The sequence below is a fragment of the Ornithorhynchus anatinus genome, chromosome 5 (genome assembly GCF_004115215.2).
Source record: "Ornithorhynchus anatinus isolate Pmale09 chromosome 5, mOrnAna1.pri.v4, whole genome shotgun sequence".
Taxonomy (NCBI): Eukaryota; Metazoa; Chordata; class Mammalia; order Monotremata; family Ornithorhynchidae; genus Ornithorhynchus; species Ornithorhynchus anatinus.
Genome location: NC_041732.1, coordinates 15,174,025 through 15,199,939, shown reverse-complemented (window position 1 = coordinate 15,199,939; position 25,915 = coordinate 15,174,025). Strand labels below are relative to the sequence as shown.

The 25,915-nt window shown below is 46.8% G+C and overlaps 1 protein-coding gene across 1 annotated transcript in view; it reads right to left on the bottom strand.

The window, feature by feature from the left end:
* Window positions 1–25,915, bottom strand: part of ABHD17C (abhydrolase domain containing 17C, depalmitoylase) — an 84,222-nt gene that overhangs the window by 18,078 nt on the left and 40,229 nt on the right. The gene's annotated exons all lie outside the window — the stretch shown is intronic.

Genomic DNA, 25,915 nt, shown 5'->3' with positions numbered 1-25,915 from the left:
TTATGGATATGGACATAAGTGTTATGGGGCTGAGGTGGGGGTGAAAAAGAGGAGCAAATCAGGGTGATGCAGAAGGGAGTGGCAGAAGAAGAAATGATGATTTAGACTGGGAAGGTCTCTTGGAGGAGATGTGTCTTCAATAGGGCTTTGAAGGTGGAGAGAGTCATTGATGCATATGAAGAGGAAGTTCCAGGTCACAAGCAGGTCATGGCTGAGAGGTCTGGAGTGAACATAGAGTGAAGCTAGTTTGGAGTGCTCACGATATTGTGCTAGTAAAAGCCATTCGCATTCACCAGGATTCCAAGGATCCACGAAACCATTCGACACGGCTGAATGGAGCTGAGAGAGTTCAAGCTTGGCCTGTCTGACCCTTTCCTCATTGAAATTCCATACGGGGTTTTGCAGAGGTCGACGTACCCTGCACAAGTTCGCCGGGGGATCTGGAAACTTCCAACAGGCTCCACTGGTACTCAACACCCTGAGACAATCATCTACCGTATCAGCCTCCTCGTTGACCTCCCTGCTTCCTGCCTCTCCCCTCTCCAGTCCGTATTTCACTCTGTCGCCCAGATCAGTTGTTAACAAAAACATTCCGTTCGTGTTTCCCCACTCCACAGGCACCTCCAGTGGTTGCCCATTCACCTCCACATTGCCATCAGCTTTAAAGCACTCAAATCACCTTGCCCCCTCCTACCTCACCTACCTGATTTTCTACTACAATCCAGATTGCCCACTTTGCTCTTCAAATGCCAACCCAGGGAAGTAGCGTGGCCTGGTGTTCAGAGCGCGGTCCTGGGAGTCCGAAAGACCTAGATTCTACTCCCAGCTCTGCCACTTGTCTGCTGTGTGACCTTGAGCAAGTCCCTTCACTTCTCTGTGCCTCAGTTCCCTCATCTGTAAAATGAGGATTAATTCTGTGAGCACCATGTAGGACACGGGCTGTTTCCAACCTGATTAGCTTGTATCTACCGCAGTAATTAGAATAGCCCAGAACTTAGTCCAGTGCCTGGCACATAGTAAGCGCTTAACAAATACCATCAAAACCCCCCAACAAAAACACAACCCTAATCTCTGTACTTCAATCTCATCTATTACACTGGTCAACCCCCCACCCACACCCTGCCTCTGCCTGGAACTCCCTCCCCCTTCACACCTGACAGATCACCTTTCCCCAACTTCAAAGTCTTATTAATAATAATATTGGTATTTGTTAAGGGCTTAGTATGTGCAGAGCACTGTTCTAAGCACTGGAGGAGATACAGGGTATTCAGGTTATCCCACGTGAGGCTCACTGTCTTAATCCCCATTTTACAGAAGAGGTCACTGAGCACAAAGAAGTGAAGTGACTTGCCCACAGTCACACAGCTGACAAGTGACAGAGTTGGGATTCGAACCCATGACCTCTGACTCCCGAGTCCGGGCTCTTTCCACTGAGCCATGCTGCTTCTAAGCACATCTCCCCCAAAAGGCCTTTCCCGACTAAGCCTTCATTTCCTTCTCTCCCATTCCCTTCTGCTTCGCCCTCACTCTAGGATTTACACTCTTTATTCCCCCATTTCAGCTCCACAGCACTTACGAACATATCCACAACTTAATCTATCTATACTGATATCTGCCTCCCCTCCCAGACTGCGAGCTCCTTTGGGAGTCAGAGGACGTGGGTTCTAATCCTGGCTCCGCCATTTGTCTGCTGTGTGACCCTGGGCAAGTCACTTCACTTTTCTGTGCCTCAGTGACCTCACCTGTAAAATGGAGATTAAAAGTGTGAGCCCATGTGGGACAACCTGATTACCCTGTACCCACTCCAGTACTTAGAACGGTGCTTGGCACATAGTAAGCGCTTAACAAATACAACAATTATTACTATGGTAGGCAGGGGAACGTGGCAACCAACTCAGTTGAACTGTACTTTCTCAAGCATTTAGTACAGAGCTCTGCACTGAGAAAGTGCTCAATAAATACCACTGACTGATCTAGGATCAACCACATCCTGATGACAGTGCCTTGAGAGAACACCAACAAGATGGCAAGAAAATGACTATAAACCACTGCAGACCGAGAACAACAGAGAAACGCATATAAAATGTAAGAGTTTTGCTGGCAAAGCATCATCTAATCGAACAAACGGTATTTGCTGAGCACCTCTGCAATCAGAGCAAGACACTAAGCACTTAGGACTAAACAAGAATCAGTAAAGACAATCCCTGCCCTCAAGGGCCTTACAATCTAGTTGGGGAGAAAGATGCCAAAATAAATTTCAAATTGGAGGAAGGAATAAAGTATGCAAGATATGTATGTAATTGCTACCGTGGGAAGGGCAAGTTCTGAGTACTTCAGTCCTTTTTTTATGGTATTTGTTAAGTGCTTATTAAGCGCTGGGGTAGATACAAGCTAATCAGGTTGGACACAGTCCCTGTCCTAACATGGTGCTCGCAATCATCCCCAATTTAAGAGGAAGCAACTGAGGCACAGAGAAGTGCCGTGACTTGCCCAAGGTCAAACAGTAGACAAGTGGCAGAGCTGGGACTAAAATCCCTGGCCCGAGCTCTAATCACTAGGAAATGCTGCTTCTCGATACTTAGGTGGTGGGCATGGAAGTCGAGCAGTAGTTGGGGGGCGGGGCGCAAATTGGAGAGCTGAGAAATTCATTGGAGATGGGTTACCAAAGGAGATGAGATTTCAGGAGGGCTATAAAGGTGGAAGAGCTGAGATCTGCTAATAATAATAATAATACTTATAATAAACCCTATTCAAAGCACACCTCCTCCAAGAAGCCTTCCCTAAGCCTTCCTCTCCTCTTCTCCTATCCCTTCTGCACCGGTCTTACTTGTTCCTTCACTCACCCTCCCTTCCATCCCCACAGCACATATATTTATATCTGTATATATCTGTAATTTAGCTCATGGTGGGCACAAATGTGTCTGTTATATTGTACTCTCCCAAGCGTTTACCACAGTGTTTTGAACACAATAAGCACTCAATAAATACGACTGAATTGATGAATCTCCCACCCAACCCCTGTCCTTCCCCTGACTGGCCCATCTCTGTACTTAGCATTACCATACTCTGTCTCACAAGCCCAAAACCTTGGCATTATCCTCGACTCTTCTTTCTCATTCAATTCACAAATCTGACCTGACATCGAATCCTGTCGCTTCTACCTTCACAACAACGCAAAGGTCCAGCTTTTCCTCTCCACCCAAACTACCACCACGCTGATCCAACCATTTATCCTCTCCCGCCTATTTCCTGCACCAGCCTCTCTGACCTCCCAGCCTCTACCCCATGGCTCTGGGTTACCTCCACAGTACATGCCCTTCACCAGTGGTCATGAGCTGCAGAACACTGCTGGCAGAAATCCAGCTAACAGGTAGACCTCATCAGTCTCAAATTCATCCTCATCTGTTTTGCCTGTCTGGCAATGTAATTTTTTCCATTTTTATTGGCTCCCTTGCCCACTGTCCTGGCCAGTTGGATCATATTCTAAGTTCAGTCTGCATTTCCCGAAGCCTCAGGTGGTTGCCCATCCATCTCCATATCAAATAGAAACAACTTGCCTTAGAGCCACTCAATCAGCTCGCCTCCTCCCATCTTGCCTCTCTGATTTCCTACTACAACCCAGCCTTGCACATTTCACTCCTCTAACACCAATCAACACACTGTACCTCGATCTCATCTATCTCGCTGCTGACCCCTTTCCCATGATCTGCCTTTGGCCTGCAACCCCCTCCCACTTAGTATCTGACAATCCCTTTCCCCCCATTAAAAGCCTTATTGAGGGCACCTCTCTTCCAAGAGGCCTTCCCTAAGTCCCCCTTTCCTCTTCTCCCACTTCCTTCTGCGTCGCTTAGCATTTGAATCTGTGACTAGGATGGGAAAACTTGATGGGGGAGAGGATTTGGGAGGGGAGAAGAGTTCATGTGGGGGCAGGTTGAGCTTGAGGTGCCGGTGGATTCCACGGAGAGACGCCCCAGAGAAAGGAGGAACAAAGAGCAGAGGAGATCAGGGACAGTGAGGCAGATTTTGAGGTCGTAGAAGGGATGGATGAGCTCCATTCCTTTTTTTTTCCTTTTGTGGTATTTGTTAAGCACTTAATATGTTCCAGGCACTGTACTAATTGCTGGGGCAGATACAAGCTAATAAGGTCGCATACAGTTCCTGTCCCACATGGGGCTCACAGTCGTAATCCCCATTTCACAGATGAGGAAACTGAGTCTCAGCAAAGTGAAGTGCCGTGTCCAAGTTCACACAGCAGGCAAGTAGTGGAGCTGGGATTAGAACCCAGGCTATGTGCTCTCTCCATGAGGCTACCCTGCTTCTGCTACTGAGCACATGTATAAAAGATAAAGCAAAAGCCAAACAGAGGAATCTAGGCCTTGATAAACTGACCAGCAGAGGGCAACCAGGCCTGAAGAGTGGTTCTGCATCGTGTAGGCGCCGCGTACATAGGACTGCTCCATCAACCCACTGTCTAGCATTTCAATCTGAAACAGGGGTACTAAAAAGGACTTTTCAGCCAACTCTTCTGGCAAACGTTATGTAAGGAAAAGAATGCGATTCAACTTGGATTATCCGTGCCAAAGGCTATCACTGATCTGTTCGCAGTCAGGGCAAGACTAGCTTACAATCACATTAGAAGCCTAGTCTGATGTTGCAGCTGAAGACCCAAAGTGAAAGGGATATCTGACCTGCACCGTTTTTCGTTTGTTTTACCGTGGTGTTTGTTAAGTGCCTTCCATGTGCCAGGTGATGTACTAAGAGCTGATCGAAGGAGAAAGTTCTATTTTCCTGCTTTATCCTTATATGAGGGTCCTTTCCAGCGGAGCTCCCTCCCAATCTTATGCTCTGAAATCCAGACACCAGCTAGAGAATAGGTCAGAATAGAGCAGAATCCTGTAAGACATTCGGGAAGGCAAGAGAGCGAAGAAAGGTACCGAGTGGAAGGCAGATTCGTTGTGCTCACCAGAAAATTTGCTACCTTTTAGTTATTCTAAGGGGATGTATTTTTTTTGAATTTAATAAATCATTTCTTTGAGAAGCAGCGTGGCCTAGTGGCAAGAGCACAGATTTGAGAGTCAGAGACTTTGGGTTCTAATTCTGGCTCCACTAGTTTGCTGTGTGATTCTGGGCAGGTCACTTAACTTCTCTGTGCCTCAAGTTCCCTCATCTGTGAAACGGGGATTGAAGCTGTGAGCCCCAAGTGGGACGAGGACTGCGTCCAACTTGATTACCTTGTATCTACCCCAGTTACAAGAACAGTGCTTGGCACATGTCAGTGCTTAACAAACACCATAATAATAATATTAGATAATTCTTAGGTGATGGATTTTTTTGAGTTTAATAAATGCACAATTAACAAATTGTGAATGGAACATGCAATTTGGCCATATGAGGGGAATAGCTTATAAAATTAAATTAAAAATCCACTCCATTCCAGTGCGCACCCACCCTCCCCCCTCCACAGGAGCAGATGGCAAGGAAAGGGGAGAGAAGGTTCCAGGCCCTGGTGGCAGGGAGCTCACAGACTTTATTCCCACCTATCACCATGATGAGCTGGACTGTATTCTCCTTGAGGGCAGAGACCGGTTTAGTCGGTCTGATTTTTCTAGAACCCTAAGGGCCCAGTACAGTGTTAAGCAACAAAACAGGTGCTCAAAAAATATTAGTCTTATTTTTTTAAATCGAGGCAAAAACTCGGGTGCAGGGACTAATTGCCTGATTATTCTAGAATCTTAAGAGCCTAGTATTGTGTTAAGCAACAAAGCAGGCGCTCAACAAATACTAAGTACTTAGTATTTAGGGAAGCAGCATGGCCTACTGGATAGATCATGGGCTTGGAAGCTGGAAAGACTTGGGTTCCAGTCTCGACTCCATCACTTGTCTGCTGCGTGATCTTGGGCAAGTCACTTTACTGGGCCTCAGTTGCCTCATCCATAAAATGGGGATTAAGACTGTGAGGCCCACATGGGAAAGAGACTGTGCCCAACCGGATGAGCTATCAAATCTGGCGCTTAGTAGAGTGCCTGGCACATAGCGTGGAATAAATACTATAAAACAAAAAAAATCCATGACCATTTAGTCCTATGAGATCAGTACTGGCTGCCCTGAAAGTGGTTCAGGCCATGTCTCTGGCATCCTAGTCACATGGGTTAAGGAAACTGCTGCCATAGTGGCCAGAGAAGCAGCAGGGAAACATGATGTAGTGGATAGAGCACAGGTCTGGGAGTCAGGAGTTCAGGGATTCTAATCCCGCCTCCGCCACTTGGCTGCTGTATGAGCTTGGGCAAGTCACTTCACTTCTATGAACCTCAGTGATTGCATCTGTAAAATGGGGATTGAGACCGCGAGCCCCTCAGGGGACAGGGATTGTGTCCGACCCGATTTGCTTGTATCCACCCCAGCGTTTAGTACGGTGCCTGGCACACAGTAAGCGCTTAACAAATACCTCAGTCATTACCAGTTATTAATGAGAACAGTCTCAGAGAGCAAAGATGGCCAGGAGGTGGGAAATACAATACTTCCTTACAGAAGTGTAACCGGCCCCTCTGAAGAGAGAACCACAGCCATGACAACCTCACATGCCTCCTGAGAACTCAGTGGAAAGGCCGGCAAGGAGGGGCATTAGACGGCAAATGTGGTCTCTCTCCCGAGACAGTACAAATCCTGGAGAGCGGAGGACCTAAACAGGACTGTGGTTACGGCTGCCAACTCCGGGATGAGACCCATAACACCTCCTTTCTCCATGTTCCTGAAATCTGCCACCTTGGGACCATCCTGGATTTCCTGCTGTTTTTGATGATGATGGTATCTGTTAAGCGCTTACTCTATGTCCATCACTGCTCTAAGTGCTGGGGCAGACATAAGCTAGCCAGGCTGGACACAGTCCCTGCCCCATATGGGGCTCACGGTCTTAATCCTCCTTTGACAGATAAGTGAACGGGAAGTGAAGTGACTTGCCCTAAGTCACAGAGGAGCCAAATGGCAGAGTTGAGATTAGAACCCGGGTCCTCTGGCTCCCAGGCCAGTGCTCTCTCCACTAGGCCAAACTGCTTCTCACCTCTCGCATCCCGTCTTCCCCTAAATCTGCCGGTTTTTTCTCTACAGTTTCCAAATCCATCCCTTCTCCTCCGCCACCCTAATACTGACTCCCGTCAGATCAAGGACTGCAGACTATTGCATCGACCTCAACTGGGCAAAAAAACAATTTGTATTTATTGAAAACTGACCGGGCTTTATTCATTTGATCATATTTACTGAACACTCACTGTGTGCAGCACACTATACTAAGCGCTTGGGAGAGTACAATATAACAATATAAAAGTCCCAGTCCCTGCCCGCAACAAAGTAACCGTCTAGAGGGTGAGACAGAAATTAGTATAAATAAAACCACATATATGTACATTGGTGCTGCGGGGCTGGGAGGGGGGATGAATCAAGGGAGAAAGTGAGGAAGGCTCTGAAATGGGGGAGAGCAATTGTCTGCAGGCTAGGACAGGGATCGTGTCCAACCTGATTAACTTGTATCTCCCCCAGGCTTAGTACAGGTGTCAGGTACATAGTAAACAATAAATAGCATAAAAAATTAAGCCCAGAAAAATGCATAAATATTGAATATATGCACTAAATTCATGATGGCAAATCTTCCAAGATGCTTGAGTAGTTCTATGACAGAAAGATTGAGCACCACAGGGTCTCAGAAAGAACCACGACTGAGCACCTTCTGACAAAACCTGGCTGTCACTGGTTCTGAAGCGTGAAGACCACTGTCCTTTTTCAATAAGGTACTGCTGATGAGAGCATTCATTTTCTTCAACTTTTATTTTCCAATGCCTGGTTCTGGGCTTCTGGCTGCTGGGCTCACAGCAAACTGTCAGTATTGGCTAAAGAGACAATTCCAGCTGTCAGGCTGACTTCTTCTTTTAATACCCTTGAGGAGAATTACACAAATCTACTTATCTCTTCCAGCAGAGATAATTAAACATACACTTTGGCTTCACTAGTTCTTCTTTGTAAAAGGAATGCTTAAACGCCCAACCCAGAACCCAGCGTGGCTACACAGTTTTTAAAAGGTATTTGTTAAGCACTTACTATGTGCCAGGCACCATATTAAGCACTGGGGTAGATACAAGCTAATCAGGTTGGACACGGTCCATGTCCCCCAAGGAGCTCACAGCCTTAACCCCCATTTCACTGATGAGGAAACGGAAGCCCAGAGAAATAAAGTGAGTTGACCGAGATCACACAGCAGGCCAGTGGCAGAGCTGGGATTAGAACTCAGGACCTCTGACTCCCAGGCCTATGCTCTACCCACTATGCAACACTGTTTCTCTAACAAGCTAAACAGGATGGACAAAGTCCACATCCCACATGGGGCTCACAGACTTAACTCCATTTTACAGATGAGGAAACTGAGGCACAGAAGTGAAGTAACTTGCCCACGGTCATAATGTGAGGTGGGTAAAATAACCTGATTATCGATCAATCAATCAATCGTACTTATTGAGCCCTTACTGTGTGCAGAGCACTGCCCTAAGCACTGGGGAGAGTAAAATATAACAATATAAATGACACATTCCCTCCCCACAGGGAGCTTACATGGCATCCATTAAGTGCATACTATATGCAGAAGACTATACTAAGTGGGATAATAATCATCATTATGGTATTTGTTAAGCGCTTACTATGTACCACACACTGTTCTAATCACTGGCGTAGATACAAGGTAATCAGATTGGTCATAGTCCCTGTTCCACAGGAGGCTCACAGGCTCCATCCCCATTTTCCAGATGAGGTAACTGAGGCTCAGAGAGGTGAAGCGACTTGCCAAGGTCACACAGCAGACGAGTGGTGGATCTGGGATTAGAACCCATGACCTCTGATGTAAAAGGCTATGGATTGAGATCCAGCGTTTGGACTGTGGGAAACTCCCAATGTCAAAGGCAAGGGGGAGACACACATGAAGTCAATTTGGTAAAAGCTATTCACTGGCAGCCGCAGCAGCAGCAAAATCCTTAGAGGCTTCCCGGCTCAGACACGACCGCCTTAGGTCACAATTCACCACAACCTTCCTAACCCTGTCCAAGGAGCACAGCCTAGTGGGAAGCACGTGGTCCCGGGGTGTCCAAGGACCTGGGTTCTCCTCCTGGCACTGCCACTGGTCTGCTGTGTGATCTCGGCTAAGTCACTTCACTTCTCCGGGCCTCAGTTCCCTCACTTGCTAAATGGGGATTCAACGCCCCTTCTCCCTTCTTAGACTGTGAGTTCCCCATGTGGGACCTGACGATCCCTCCCGTGTGACCTTGGGCAAGTCTTTTCACTTCCCTGGGCCCCAGTTACCTCATCTAGAAAATGGGGATTAAGAGGGTGAGCCCCATGTGGGACAGGGATTGGGTTCAACCTGATTAAACTGTATCTACCCCAGTGCTAAGAACAGTGCTTGATATAGTAAGCGCTTAACAAGTACATAATTATTATCATCTTGTATATACCCTAGCGCTTAATACAGTGCTTGACACATAGTATGTGTTCCAATACCGTGATGATAATAGTTACGGGCTTTGTGCCCCTTTGCTGATGTAGGACAGGGCTTCTACTTAGCGTTCGGTCAGCCAGCCGTATTTACTGAGCACTTACCGTGTGCAGAACACTGTATTAAGCGCTTGGAAGAGTATAATGGAACAAAATATCCGACACATTCCCTGACCAGAAACTGTGTCCACTGGCAATTCAGCCAGTGTGGCCAGGGCAGAGAAGTAAATGGTTGTAAGCGCCTAAGCAGCCAGATGAGAAATGCACTTTCTCCCTGGGGCTAAGTTTTGTCTCCACTGCCCTGTGCCTCTCCCACAGCTCTTGGCCAGACCTGATGACTAACCCTCTTTCTAACTCTCCCCACCACGTCCAGCCTTGTTTAACAATCCTTGTACCCGTATGCCACCATAGTCTTTCAAAAATTAATCTCTTGCTATTGGTCAGATTGCCATTTCAGATTGCCATTTCAGATAATTTCTGCTGTAAGCCTGAAAAGGTTTTTTTGTTTTGTTTTTTTAATTCACCCATCTCTCAGTGTTTTACCCATTTGGGTCTCCTTTCTCTACCTGAGCTGATTTTTTTCCCTCTGGCCCCCCATCCATCCATAGACTTAATGAAGCATCTAAAATTACCATGCTCCAGAAATAGAGATGCCCATGAATCCCATCATGCCAACCATGTGTTTTTATATTCACAATTGTTTTCCTCTATACCATTTTGGCCACCATGATAAACAATTTTGAGTAACTATGGTTGCCCAGGATTGGTGCTAAAGCCAATCCATCAGTGGTATGTACTCAGCGCTTACTGTGCGTAGAGAAATGTATTAAGTATTTGGGAGAGGTCAATACAATGATGCGAACCTTGCCTTCAAAGGGCTTGCAAGTGAGTCAGGGAGACAAATGTCAAAATAAATTATGGACAGAGGAAGCGGCAGAGTCTAAGGTATGGACATAAACAGAGAAGCAGCGTGGGCTAGTGGATAGATCCTGGGCCTGGGAGTCAGAAGGATCTGGGTTCTAATTCTGGCTCCACCACTTGTCCGCAAAACAACCTTGGGCAAGCCAATTCTTCTCCGTGCCTCAGTTTCCTCATCTGTGAAATGGGGGTTAAGATTACAAGCCCCATGTGGGACAGGGACTGTGTCTAACCCAATCTGCCTGAATCCACTCCAGCACTTAGTATAGTGCCCGGCCCCTAGTACACACTTAAATACCACTATTACTATTATTTTCATTTTTAAATTCTTGGGGCCGAGGTGAGTGTCAGATCCAAGTGTGTAGGCAATGCAGAAGGGAGTGTGAGTAGGGTGAAAGGAGAGAATCATCAGGGGAAGCTTATTGGACCAAGGGTGATTTTAGTAGGGATGTGAAAATGCAGAGTGGTGGTCTTGCGGATAGGAAGGGGGAGGGAGTTGCAGGCCAGAGGGAGAATGTGAGCGAGGGTCAGCAGTGAAAGAGGCAACCAGGCCAACGAGGATGAGACTAGAGAAGGGTAAGGTGGAAAATACAAGTGTACAAAACAGTTGTAGCATAAAATAGTGTGAAACCATAGCTATCCATGCTTCATTTTTTTGATGGGATTTGTTCGGCAATTACTATGTGCCATACACTGTACTAAGTCCTGGGGTAGGTACAAGTTGATCAGGTTGGACACCATCCCTGCCCCACATAGGGCTCCCGGTCTTAATCCCCATTTTGCAGATGAGGGAACTGAAGCACAGAGAAGCAAAGTGACTTGCCCAAGATCACACAGCAGACAAGTGGCGGAACTGGGATTAGAACCCGGGCTTTGGCATGGGTTGGGCTGTAACATTCACCGAGTATCTTCATCATTTATTCCATAGTGCTGGAATTCAAGAAAAGGAACAGAGACTGTTCCTTTTCAAAACACAAATGACTGTATCCTCTCCCTGTCCCCAGCACTTATGTCCATATCTGTAATTTATTTATATTAATGTCCGACCACCTCTAGACTGTAAGCTTGTAACGGGTAGGGAATGTCTGTTATATTGTTATACTGTACACCCCTCAAGCACTTAGTACAGGGCACTGCACCCATTAAGTGCTCAATAAATACTGACTCAATTTTTTGAAACTATGCTATGGACTGCTTTTCATTCATTCATTCAGTAGAAATGTTTAGACTGGGAGCCCATTATTGGGTAAGGATGGTCTCTGTTGCCGAATTGTACATTCCAAGCGCTTAGTACAGTGCTCTGTACATAGTAAGCGCTCAATAAATACAACTGAATGAATTTATTAAGTGCTTACTGTGTACAGAGCACAGTACTAAGCACTTGGAAAAGTACAGTTTCAAAGATGATCCTCATTCAAAGATGAGATATTAACTGCTTGAATGAGAATGGCAAAGTCTGCTATATGGTGGGCACTTAAAGACCGCCCTTTGCCATGTTTCTTACTGGCTGTGAGTGGCAGAGTTTTTGATTCTGCTGTTTGGTGCCATAATCTTTTTGAAGCCGCTGCTTTAAAAGAGGCACCGCAGTCGTTAAGCACTGGTTACCAGGCTGGTCTGTCAACTATTATAGGCTCCCAGCTGTCCTCAAATCTGTCACATCATCAGGAGGTTGGTCTTATTGCACTTTGAAAAATCTCTTCTGCTGTCCTTGTTTATGATGGAGAAGTTTAGTTAAATGGGGGGGGGGGGGTGAGGGAAAATGTGTGTGCGTGTGTGTTTGTTTTCTGGTTCACCTTGTATTCTCCATCTACACCCACTCCCCTGGTGAATTCATTCGCTCCCATGACTTCAACTAACCACATCTATGCGGATGATTCCCAAATCTATCGTCCCAGCCGTGATCTTTCTTCCTCTTTGCATCTTTGCCATCTTGCATTTGCTCTTGCCTTCAAGACATCTCTACTCGGATGTTCTGCTGATGCCTCAGACTTAACATGTCCAAAATAGAACTCCTTTTCTTCCCACCCAAACCCTGTCCTCCCCCTGCCTTTACCATCACTGTAGACAGCACCACCATCCTTCCTGTCTCACAAGCTTGTAATCTTGGAATTATCCTCGATTCATCTCGCTCACTCAACCCACATATTCAATTGGTCGCTATAGCCTATCGGTTCTACCTTGAGAACATGGCTAAAATCCACCCCTTGCTCTCCACACTGCTACCAACCACTCATCTTACCTCACCTTGAGGACTGTATCAGCTTCCTTGCTGACCTCCCTGCCTCCTGTCTCTCCCTACTCCAGCCCTTATTTCACTCTGCTGCTCGGATCATTTTTCTACAAAAATGCTCTGCCCTTGTCTCCCCACTCATCAGGACCCAGCAGTGGTTGCTCATCCTCCTCCTCTTCAAACAGAAACTCCCTCAGTCACCTTGCCCCCTCCTATATTACCTCACCGATTTCCTACTACAACACAGGGAGTTCACTTCACCCCTCTAATGCCAACTCCCTTATTGTTCCTCAATCTCATCTGTCTATTTATTCGAATGTCTCTCTTCCCAGCTAGACTGTAAGCTCGCTTTGGGCAGAGAATGAACCTACCAACTCTGTTAAGCGCTTAGTACAGTGCTCTCCACAGAATGAGTGCTCAATAAATACCAGTGACTGACTAAGGGTAATGCTTATTATCTTGTGTTGTGCACATAATATGCACTCAATAAATAATATTGATTGATTGACTGATTTTTTATACAAGTACCTGTGACACAATGGCCTGAACAATCAGGTCATCTACTCCCCTCCCCTCCCCCGAGAAATCTATTATTCTGATTATTAGCATGAACACACTAGTCACTCAAAAATCAAATCACTCAACCCAGTACAACATTTCTCCCCCAAAAGGATTTAAAAAAGCATCTATCTTAGACAGCAAATAATAGTAATAATAATAGTATTTGTTGAGCACTTACTATCTGCCATGAACTGTACTAAGTACTGAGGTGCAGCAAGCAAATTGGGCTGGACACAATCCCTGTCCCATATGGGGCTTGCATTCTTAATTTCCATTTTACAGGCTAAGGAACTGAATCACAGAGAAGTGAAGTGACTTTCCCAAGGTCACACAGCAGACAAGGGGCAGAACTGGGACTAGAATCCACGTCCTTTCGACCCCCCAGCCCTGCATTCCATCCACTAGGCCACGCTGCATCTCTTCCGTATTTGAACAGATTTCTCACTTGGAAAAAACTTGTCTTTCTAGTCAGCTTATGAGTGCATTTTTTTATACATAGTCATGGGTGGTGTTTTGGCAGGAGACAATTATGGTGAACTGTTTCACCCTTTTAAACAACTGAGGTTCTCTTTATTCAGAGGTCCTGAAATTAATTCTTTTAGGGTGGGAGTGGACCGAGAAGCTGTAGAGGGGGGCTATTGGGTGGTTAGACCAACATGTGGAGAAAGAACTCAAGAGCCTTTAGTGTCATACAATAAATATGATTGAATGACTGAATGAATAAATGAATACTGCAGGGTCCTTCTCAACTAACTGCAAGGGACAGTTATCATCTAGAGGGATCATTGGGATGACTAGCAACATACGCCTGTGGGGATTTTGATTTATCTGAACACTAAGAGAATGGTTTTCTTGGATTTACCATGTGACTGGTTCCTGAAAACTACATCTTTAAGTAAAAACATTTACGTTGGAGCCAATTTTCCCCAGAAGAACCCTCTTCTATATTAGGGAATGGTTTCTGAACCAAGACTATTTTTTTATGGTATTTGTTCAGGGCTTACTATGTGCCAGGCACCATTCTAAGCTCTGGGCTAGATACAAGTCATCAAGTTGGACAGTCTATGTCCCTGAAAAAGGAAAATGGCTTACCCCGGGTTTATTGCCTGGCCCTATCTTTTTTTTATGGTATTTGTTACCAGCTTCCTATGTGTCAGACACTCTATTAAGCACTCGGATAGGTACAAGTGAATTAGGTCAGACACAGTCTCTGTCCCACACAGGAGCTCCCAGTCTAAGTAGGAGTGAGGACAGGTACTGAATCCCCATTTGCCGGTTGAGGAAACTGAGTCCCAGAGAAGTGGAGGAACTTGCCCAAGGTCACACAAGTGCCAGAGCTGAAACTAGAACACAGGTCCTTCTGACTGGCAGGCCAGGCTTCTAGCCACTACCCCATACCGCTCCTTTTGAAATCACAGCTCCTCCAGGGGCCTGCCCTGATGAATGTCTAATCTTCTCAGGTTATATCCCAAATGTCAATCAGCCAGTCAATCAATTTTGTTTATGGAGCGCTTACACTGGGCAGAGCAATGTACTAGAAGATTGGAAGAGTACAATATGACAGAGCTGGTAGATATGTTTCCCGACCACAAGGAGCTCAAAGTCTAGCAGGGGAGACAGACATTAGTATAAATATATGAATTACGGTTATGTGCACAAGTGCTGTGGGGTAACTGTGGGTGGTGAATAAAGGGTGCACATCCTTGTATGAGGGTGACGTAGAAGGGAGAGGGAGTAGAGGAAATGAGGTCTTAATCGAGGAAGGCCTCTGGGAGGAGAGGTGTTTTTGATAAGGTTTTGAAGGTGGGGAGTATGGTGGTCTGTTTGTCAGATATGAAAGGGGAGGAAGTTCCAGGCCAGAGGCAGGATGTGGGCAAGAAGCTGGCGGCGAGATCGAGTGAGTAGGTTGGTGTCAGAGAAGGAAAGTCAACATGCTGAGCTGTAGTAGGAAATCAGTGAGGTAAGATAGGAGGGGGTGAGGTGATTGAGAGTTTTAAAGCCGAGAGAAAGGAGATTCTGTTTGATTGCAGAGATGGATGGGCAACTGCTGGAGGTTCTTGAGGAGTGGGGAAACAAGGGCTGAACATTTTGGTAGAATAATGATCCGTGCAGCAGAGTGAAGCGTGCGCTGGACTGGAGAGAGAGAAATGACGCAGGGAGGCTGATGCAGTAATCCAGGAGGGATAGAATAAGGATCAATGTGGTAGCGGTTTGAATGGAGAGGAAGATGAGGATTTTAACAATGTTCTGAAGGCAGAACTGACCAGATTTGGTGACAGATTGAGGATGAGGGTTGAATGAGAGAGACTGAGTTGAGGATGATGCCAGATTAGCGGCTTGGGTTACACAGAGGATGGTGGTGCTGCCTTCAGTGATAGCACAGTCAGGGGGAGGACAGGGTTTGGGTGGGAAGATAAGGAGTTCTGCTTGGACATGCTAAGTTTGAGACGTCAGCGAGACATCCAAGAAGAGATGGACTCTTAGTCCAGGGCTCTGCGTGCAGTAAGCACTCAATAAATACCGTTGACTGATGGGTTGATTGAGGAGATCCAAGCACGCAGGGAAGGAGAGAGATCAGGGCTGGAGGCGGAGACTTGGTAATCATCTGCAAAGAGATGGGAGCTGAAGCCATGGGAGCAAATCAATGTTATTTACCGAGTGCTTACTCTGCCCAGGACCGGGACTCAGAGCTTGGGAGAGTACAACACAACAATAGTCAGGGTGGATTACATCCCACCTGATTACCGTAGATCTACTCCAGCACTTGATATAGTGTTTGGCACTTATCGAATACCACGATTACTATCACTGAGCACCTACTGAGTGCAAGGCACTGTTCTAAGGGCTTTGGGAAGTCCAGTAGAATTAGTAGTCATAAATCCTTGCCCTCAAGGAGCTTCCACTCTAGGTGGGGAGATAGAATAAAACCAATTACAGTTATAGGGAAAGCAGTAGAGTGTGAGGATAGGTTCATAGTAATAAGAATAACTTTGGTATTTGTTAAGTGTTTACTATGTGCAGAGCACTGTTCTAAGCACTGGGGTAGATACAGAGTAATCAGGTTGTCCCATGTGAGGCTCACAGTTAATCCCCATTTTACAGATGAGGTAACTGAGGCACAGAGAAGTCAAGTGACTTGCCTACAGTCACACAGCTGACAAGTGGCAGAGCCGGAATTCAAACCCATGACCTCTGACTCCCAAGCCCGGGCTCTTTCCACTGAGCCACGCTGCTTCCCTAATGTTGGTATTTGTTAAGCGCTTACTATATGCAGAGCACTGTTCTAAGCGCTAGGGTAGATACAGGGTAATCAGGTTGTCCCACATGAGGCTCACAGTCTTAACCCCCATTTTACAAATGAGGGAACTGAGGCACATAGAAGTTAAGTGACTTGCCCACAGTCACACCGCTGACAAGTGGCAGAGCCGGGATCCGAACCCATGACCTCTGACTCCCAAGCCCGGGCTCTTTCTCGTTATATCCCGGCTAGACTACTGTGTCAGCCTTCTCTCTGACCTCCCTTCCTCCTCTCTCGCCCCGCTCCAGTCTATTCTTCACTCAGCTGCCCGGCTCATCTTCCTGCAGAAACGATCTGGGCATGTCACTCCCCTTCTTAAACAACTCCAGTGGTTGCCTATCGACCTCCGCTCCAAACACAAACTCCTCACTCTAGGTTTCGAGGCTCTCCATCACCTTGCCCCTTCCTACCTCTCCTCCCTTCTCTCTTTCCACCGCCCACCCCGCACGCTCCGCTCCTCTGCCGCCCACCTCCTCACCGTCCCTCGGTCTCGCCTATCCCGCCGTCGACCCCTGGGTCACGTCCTCCCGCGGTCCCGGAACGCCCTCCCTCCTCACCTCCGCCAAACTGATTCTCTTTCCCTCTTCAAAACCCTACTTAAAAATCACCTCCTCCAAGAGGCGTTCCCAGACTGAGCTCCTCTTCCCCCTCTACTCCCTCTGCCATCCCCCCTTTACCTCTCCGCAGCTAAAGCCTCATTTTCCCCTTTTCCCTCTGCTCCTCCACCTCTCCCTTCCCATCCCCACAGCACCGTACTCGTCCGCTCAACTGTATATATTTTTGTTACCCTATTTATTTTGTTAATGAATTGTACATCGCCTTGATTCTATTTAGTTGCCATTGTTTTTACGAGATGTTCTTCCCCTTGACTCTGTTTATTGCCATTGTTCTCGTCTGTCCGTCTCCCCCGATTAGACTGTAAGCCCGTCAAACGGCAGGGACCGTCTCTATCTGTTGCCGACTTGTTCATCCCAAGCACTTAGTACAGTGCTCTGCACATAGTAAGTGCTCAATAAATACTATTGAATGAATGAACACGATCAGGTCTGAGCTGAATGAATGAATGGACCACGCTGCTTCTCTAAGGTTCAAAGTGTTATAGAGCATGGGGTGTGTACCCCAAGTGCTTAAGTGGCACAAAAGTGCTGAAGTGGCTGTGGATGGGGAGAGGAAATGCAGGATGGAGAGCCGAGAGGTGAACTGGGAAGGCTACCTGGAGAAGCTATGCTTTCAAAACTATTTAAATTAATGTCTGCCTCCCCCTCTAGACTGTAAGCTCGTTGTGGATGGGGAACATGTCCACCAACTCTGTTATATTTACTCTCTCATGTGCTTAGTTCAGTGCTCTGCACACAGTAAGCGCTCGATAAATACCACTGACTGATTGGTAACAAACACATTCCCTGCCCTCAACAATGTCTTAGGGAGTGGATGAAGATGGAGAATAGAAGGGGACCTTAAGGGAGTCCCACAGTTACAGAGTGGGAGGCAGAGGAGGAGCTTGCTTGTCCTGCTTTAATAATAATAATAATGGTACTTGTTAAGCGCTTACTATGTGCCAAGCACTGTTCTAAGCACTGAACTGGCGGTCTAACAAAAGACCTCAACCCATTGCCAGAATTCCTTCCATTTTGCCCTTGAAGGAGAGTATGCTTTGCATTCTTCCAAAGGCTTTGCATTAAATACTTTAAATATCTTGGAGCTATAACTCCTAGCAGGAAGGACTAAATATAGACGCAAGATGAACAAAATACTCTGGCATTTAGATATCAGAACGAAGCTAGGGAAAACCTTGGGAATTCTAACCAACTTCCGCAAGAGGATACTGAGGGGGAGGATGAATATGGCATGGGGGTAAAGGTGGGTAAAACTGAACAGACCAAAACAGAAGCGGTTTTCTCTTCAAACTCTGTTTAAAGGCATCTATGGGGCCAAATAACCCTGTTGGTTACCAAGTGGACATAGCTTGGTCTTGGGATTTTGGAAACCTTAAGTTATATTCCCAACTCGACAAGAGAAAGCTTCCTGAGCCTCCGCCATCGGTGACAAATAATTCTGACCAAAAAAAATCCAGAAACCATTTCTGATGCCACTGCCCACAGTCTCCCAAAGATTAAAACCTCCTCCCGGGTTTACGCCAGCCCTTTTATCTGTGAGTCCACCATCGAAACCGACATCTTTCTGGTCTCCCCCGCGATCCGCAAACCGCCCTGGGCATCTCTGCTGCCAGATGGTCACGTGGTCCCTGGAAGGTCACACGGTCTCCTTAATCTGTCCCCTTCCCGACGTATAGAACAGTGCTCTGCACATAGCAAGTGCTCAATAAATACCATTGATTGGTTATATTAATGTCTGTCTACCCTTCTAGACTGTCAGCTCTTTACAGGCAGGGAATGGGCCTGCTAATTCTGTTGGACTGTCCTCTCCCCAGTGCTTAGGACAATGCTCTGCACATAGCAGGCACTCAAATGCCACTGACTGATAAACTTCTTACGGGCAGGGAATGTATCCACTAATTCTGTTGGACTGTCATCTCCTAAGCATTTAGGACGGTGCGCTGCACATAGCAAACGCTCAATAAGTACTGCTGATCGATCGATCGATCGATCAATTGCCTCCCCCGTGCATCTCCAGGAAGCCTCGAGCCCGTCTGGCCGGGGCCAGAAGGCTGTGGTGAGGCCCCACAAAGCCCAGCCCTTCAGGCCGGCTGGGGCAGCCACCATCAAGGCGCTCACCGCAGCTCACATTCTGACAGTTGGACCCTGAGACACAAGGGGCCGGAAATTCTACTCCTCTAGCCACGGGACCACCTGCGGCTTTTTGTTGTTATTTTGTCTATTAACTGTTGACTTTTTTGTCGCTGTACTGCTTTATTGTTTCATCTCGCCTTATGTGTCTGTCCTCCCCCTCACTCCCATTCTTCTATTTTCTTTCCCAGCCCTCAGGACAGTGCTCTGAATACAGTAAACACTTAATAAATATCCTCCCAACTCTCACCACTGCTACGCCCTGGCCTAGGAATACTTTATTTGGGTCGGACACAGAAGCATCTGCTCAGCCTAGCCACCAATCAACCGTATTTAATGAGCGTTTTTTCATAGCACCGTACGTAAGCGCTTGGGAAAGTACAGTCTAACAATGTAACAGACACTTTCCTTGCTCACAACAAGCTTACTGTCTAGAGAGGGAGACAGATATTAACAGAAATAAATTCCAAATATGTTAATATGTGCTTTGGGGCTGAGGAAGGGGGCGAATAAAGGGGTCAAATCCAAATGTAAGGGTGACAGAAGGGAATGGGAGAAGAAGATAAGAAAGGCTTAGCCAGGGAAGGCCTCTTGGAGGAAATGTGCCTTCACTAAGACTTTGAAGGCAGGGAGAGTGATGGTCTGTCAGATATGAACAGGCCAGTGGTAAGATGTGGGTGAGAGGTCAGTGGCAAGCCTAGGAGTGACCCTGTAAATACAACCAGGAAATGTACAAGTAGAAAGTCATCCAGACTTTGAAAGGAACTTAGAAGCTTAGCTTTCTTGCCTCTCCCTGGACAGCTGACTCCTCCCATTTCCTGCCTCTGTTTGAGCTTCTTTTCCCCTAGATCTTGGTCCTTCAGCAGTTCTTCCCTTCTTGGCTGGGGCTTGACTTTACCTCTCCAAAGCTTTCCCTGGGGGGCTCTCTCCATTCTCCTGTCTCCAGTTTCTCTCCTCCTCCTCTCCCTATTTTTGTTTGGTATTTATTAAGCGCTTACTCTGTGCCAGGTACTTACAGGTGCCAGGTACTATACTAAGCGCTGGGGTAGATATGAGCTAATTAGTTTGGACACAGTCCCTGTCCCACATGGGGCTCACGATCAATCCCCATTTTACAGATGGGGCTGCTGGGGCCCAGACCAATTTAGTGACTTGCCCAAGATCAGACGGTAGACAAGGGGTGGAGCCAGGATTAGAACCCAGGTCTTTGTTATAACCACTAGGCCACCGTGCTTCTCTTCTCTCTCCTCTCTCAAGGGCCCCACCTGCCTGGATGTCAATTGTCTCTAGCCATCCTCCAGATCTGAAGGAGACACTACTGTCAGCGGGAGGTGACCCATGCAGGCATATGTGGCTGAAGAGATTCCACCCTACCTCTGAGAATCAGTGTGGCTTAGGGGAAAGAGCACGGGCTTGGGAGTCAGAGGACGGGGGTTCTAGTCCCGGCTCCACCACTTGTCTGCTGTGTGACCTTGGGTGAGCCACTTAACTTCTCTTTGCGGCAGTTACCTCATCTGTAAAATGGGAATTAGGACTGTGAGCCCCACATGGGACAACCTGATTTCCTTGTATCTATCTCTGTGCTTAGAACAGTGCTTGGCACATAAAGTATTACTATTAGCATGGAAAAACTGCCTTCGGCGGTGCTGTTGCGATCCCCCCAGCAGCACCTGGTGCTTCTTCTGAATCTGCTCTTCGAGTCCCAATCTCCCCAGAGGGTCTGCTCACGGAGGGTGATCTGTTTCCTGATTGCCGCACCCCAAGCCGGTCTGCCCGGCATTGCCGCCTCCCACGGCCCGTTGCTAGAACATGTGGCTCGAGACTGCGCCCCACTAGGCCTCTGAAATGGCTGCTTGGCTGGACATGCCTCACTTCGAGTTCAACTCACTTCAGAGCTGCCGGCTCAGCTAACCCTCCTTCTGAACGTGTGACCCGCCTAAATCAGGCATGTCAAGTGGGATGAATAAGCACACTTGACTAGACATAGCTTTATGCTTTACAGGGAGGGAGGGAGGGAGAGAGTGAGAGAGAAGCGAGAGAGAGGAGTGAGCGAGAAGCAAGAGAGAGACTTGTCCTTCATTCTCAACCAAATCACTGTATCTGTACACTTACTTTGCATTTAGGAGAGAATAGTAGAATTAGTAGCATGATCCCTGTCCTCAAGGAGTTTATATTCTAGTGGGGAAGACAGATACTGAAATAATTCATAGATAAAAAAGGAAAAAGGGCCAGGTCAATGTATTAGTGCTTAATTAACAGGAAGTGTGCATGTTATACATGTTCAGAAATGTTCGGCATTTGCAAGATTGTGGTTTTTAATCCCGACCCCGCCACTTGTCTGCTGTGTGAATTTGGGCAAGTCACTTCACCTCTCTGTGTCTCAGTACCTCACCTGTAAAATAGGCATCTAGAACAGGAGCCCCATGTGGGACATGAACTGTGTCCAACTTGATTATCTTGAATCCACCCCAGCGCTTACTTCAGTGTCTGGCGCAATGCTTAACCAACTATTCAGCCAATTCTGTTACTCTGCACTCTCCCAAGTGCTGAGTTCAGTGCTCTGCATAGAGTAAGTGCTCAGTAAAGAACCACTGATTGATTGAAATAACATTTTTTAAAAAAGGAGACTGATGTGCTTATCAGGAGCTACAGAAGAACTGAGGTGGCAACTGAGGAGGGACATAGCTGGGGGGAGAAGAGTAAAAATTCACAGCAAAGGCCTCTCAAAGAAAATATGATTTCAGGAGGGCTTTGAAGATGGGGAGAGTTGCGGTCAGCTAGTTGTGAAGGGGAAGGAGAGGTCCGGGGGTGGGGAGGAAGGGCAAGGAAGGAGGATGAAGGCCAAGAGTCCTGCCAGAGATGACAGGGATTACGCCATGGGTTGGGAAATCCTATCCATGCATGCAGGTGTGGCCAATAAGATATGTGACCAGCACGCCCTTCAGCATTATTTACCTGCTTGATGGGTGTGCCTGCTATGTACTGAATATTTCATGGAGTGCTTGGGAGAACACAATCAAGGTTGAAGACATAATCTATAGCATTTCTTGAGTGTGCTCACTGTGTGCACAGCGCTGTACTAAGCACTTGGGAGAGAACACCATAGCAATCTCACAGACATATAATCCCTGTCCTCAGGAAGCTTGCCATCTAACATCGATCTCGTCTACTTCGCCACCAACCTCCTAACTCTGCCCTGGAACACCCTCTCTCCTCATGTCAGACAGATAACTGCTCTCCCCCACTTCAAAGTATTATTGAAGGTACATCTCCTCCAAGAAACCTTCCCTGACTAAGCCCTACTCTCAACTTCTCCCACTTCCTTCTGTGCTGTTCTTACTTGCCCCTTCGTTCATCCTCCCTCCCATTCCGACAGCACACATATATATCTGTATTTATTTAAATCTTTTTTTTAAATTTATATTAATGCCTGTCTCCCCCTCTAGGCTGTGAGCTCACTGTGGGCAGTAATGCGTCTGTTTGTTATTACACTGTACTCTCCCAAGCTCTTAGTACAGTGCACACAGTAAGAGCTCAATAAATACAATTGAATGAATGAATCTGACAGGTGAAACTGAGCCAAAAGAAGTTACAGGTAGGAGGAAGAAGGGCCAAAGGAGTCGAGTTTGTACACCAAAGGAGATGAAAGTGCTTCGAGTGGCTGTGAGGGACTAAGTGGTGAAGGTTGGGAGGAAGGGGCCTGGAGACAAGGAAAAAAATCAATTAATCTGGGAAGGCCTTCTGATGGCCAAAGTGGTGTTCAGCATAACGCCGCACAGCGCAATAGGGTGCATGTTCCCCACACTTGAGAAAAGCCCCCCCGATTGGAAATCGGGTAGAAGCAGAGTTTCCCCTTTTCCCCTGGGCCCCCATAAGCAATGTTGGGGAGGTGGGGTGAGAGAGTGGGGATTGTTCAGCACAATCCATTATCACCCTGCCAGCAACCGCTCAACTCTGTGTGACCTTGGGCAAGTCACTTTACTTTCCTGGGCCTCAGTGAACTCATCTGAAAAATGGGGATTAAGCCTGTGAGCCCCATATGGGTCAAGGACTGTGTCCAACCTGATTATCTTGTATCTACTCCAGCGCCTAGCCTATAGTAAGTGCTTAACAAATACCACAATTATCATCATCATCATTATTTAGGTTCAAGTCAAGAATTAGTAGGCACAATGCCCACCATTCACCGTGGGATCAGAAATCAAGGCCTCGAACACGCGGGTGGGCCGGGATTTGGGGCATTCTGTTGCCGTAAGGGGTGCAGAGGGGGGCCCGATGACTCTGTTCGTGGAACACCGGTGGGCCTTGGAGGGCAAGAGGCTGACAGAGTGCCCGGCACATTTCCTGCCTCACCCAACACAAAACTGACTCACCCAGAACTGCGCCCGATAAACTTCAACTATGAGCTTCAAAAACGAGCAGAAAACCGATGGAGAGCCAGGACACTTGTCCTGTACCTGATACCAGACAAGAAGAAGCCAAAAAAAAAAAACCAAACAAAAATACACCCAATACTAGGCATGGTTATTCTACTAAAGAAAAGTAACCTTCACTTCCACAAAGGACAGAGACCTATCTGGAATAACCACAAGTTATTTTTATTTACTACCTAAGCCTCTTGATGGCTAATATGGCCACACAGATTAGTTCCTGAAAATTGTGTTTACTAATTCTCAACTTGAACTTAAATAATAATAATAATGTTGATAATGGTAATAATCGTGGTATTTGTTAAGCACTTACTACAGCCCAAGTATTGTGATAATGTTGATAATGGTAATAATCGTGGTATTTGTTAAGCACTTACTACAGCCCAAGTATTGTGCTAAGTGCTGGGGTAGATACAAGATAATCAGGTTGGATGCAGTCCTTAATCCCCATTTTTCTGATGAGGTCACTGAGGCCCAGAGACGTAAAGTGACCTACCCAAGGTCACACAACAGGCAGTGATGGAACTGGGATTAGAACTCAGGTTCTTCTGAACCCCAGGGCTTTGCTCTTGCCACTAGGCCAAGCTGCTTCTCAATTTTCTATTATATTCACCTGAAGCAAAACAGGCTTTCATGTTCACCATTCAGTCACATCAACTCCAATGACTAAGTCGCCTTTGTTCTTCTTCCAACAACAGAAAGCTTGATATACCGATGTGGGAGTTTCCTGTAAAACGCTCCATTTTTAGTAAAAACATTAGAGGATGTAGAAATTTACTTCGTGGGACCCCATAAGAATGGCGGGGCTCTGTACCCAGCAGAAACCACTCTCATAAAAGCTTTTAACACAGGGGGATGTTTTCCAACATTCATTATTCATACGCTGTGCATCACATCAGGATATAGTCTACAGACTCTTCCTGAAATAGCACACGCCGACATAGTGAGCTGGGATGATTAAAAAAAAATAATGTACTTCCATTTTGGTACAGATGGGGATGGTCTAGCTCCACCTCCCAACACTGGCGGAAGGGGTTGAGGGCACCAGAGGCTCACCCCGCTTAGGCAGGCAGCCCTGTGCCTCGCTTGGGTAATACAGGGTGCGCCCCACGATTCAGCCGAGGGGCTTACCTAGAGAAGGTGGCTTTGGTCATGAATGGCTGGATTGTGGGGTACATTTCCCCAGAACCACCCTTGATGGGATGTCTGGACCCCAGGGGCAAGTAATTACGGGGGAGATTCTACACAACTCCCCAACATATACATACACACACACACACACACACACACTCCCAGGGTCCTAGCTGGGACTTCCGGCCTCTCCTCCTGCTCCCGTTGGACGGTCAGTCCCCCCATCCCACCTCCCACCCACCCGGGGCTTGTGGCCACTGCCCGCCACGCTCAAGCCTCCTGCTACCACCGGCCAGACGTGAACCCCATCTTCTGTGAGCCCTGTGTAGGACAGGAACTGTGTAATCACCTTGTATCTCCCCCAGCGCTTAGGACAGGGCCTGGGACATAGTAAACTCATAACAACTATCATTAAAAAAAAAATTAGCAGCTATGTTCCCTGTGGACGGTGGGATTATGTTATTTTCAAACCTCGGGTTACACTAAACTTGCGCTTCCCTTGAGCGACACGCTGCACATGTGCTCAGCTGTTTCTTCGCACTCTTCACTCTGTTCCACCCGAGACACTTAGACAATGCATGCCCTAAGGGGAACTGGATGTACTTCACAAGGCAAAATAACAGCTTCTTTATGTTAAGGCAATTTCCAAAGTAATGTCACCGGGGTTTCTTTTTTAATAATTTATTTCTGACTCTCAGAGGGGTAGAGAGAATCTCAAAGGGACAGCAACACCAGTCTGATGACTTTGGACTGGTTAGAATGCAAAGAGCATTCAGTGTTTTTAATTCTCTTACCCTACTGTGGCTATCGATGTAATTACGAGTAAGCTGAGAGAACAGCTTTGTAGATCCATGTTATTTAGGCCTAACGTGTATTCGAAACAAACTACAACCTCTCAAATGAAACTAAGAGAAGTCAGCTCAAGTTCACAGTTAATTACAAAACAAAAACGAAATACAGTTAGACTTAAAAATGTAGCCCTCATCCACAACAGTTTTAACTCTCCAAAGAACTGTTTGAACTCCAAAAGTGTACATGAGAACACAATTTCATGTTACCACGTCCAATTATA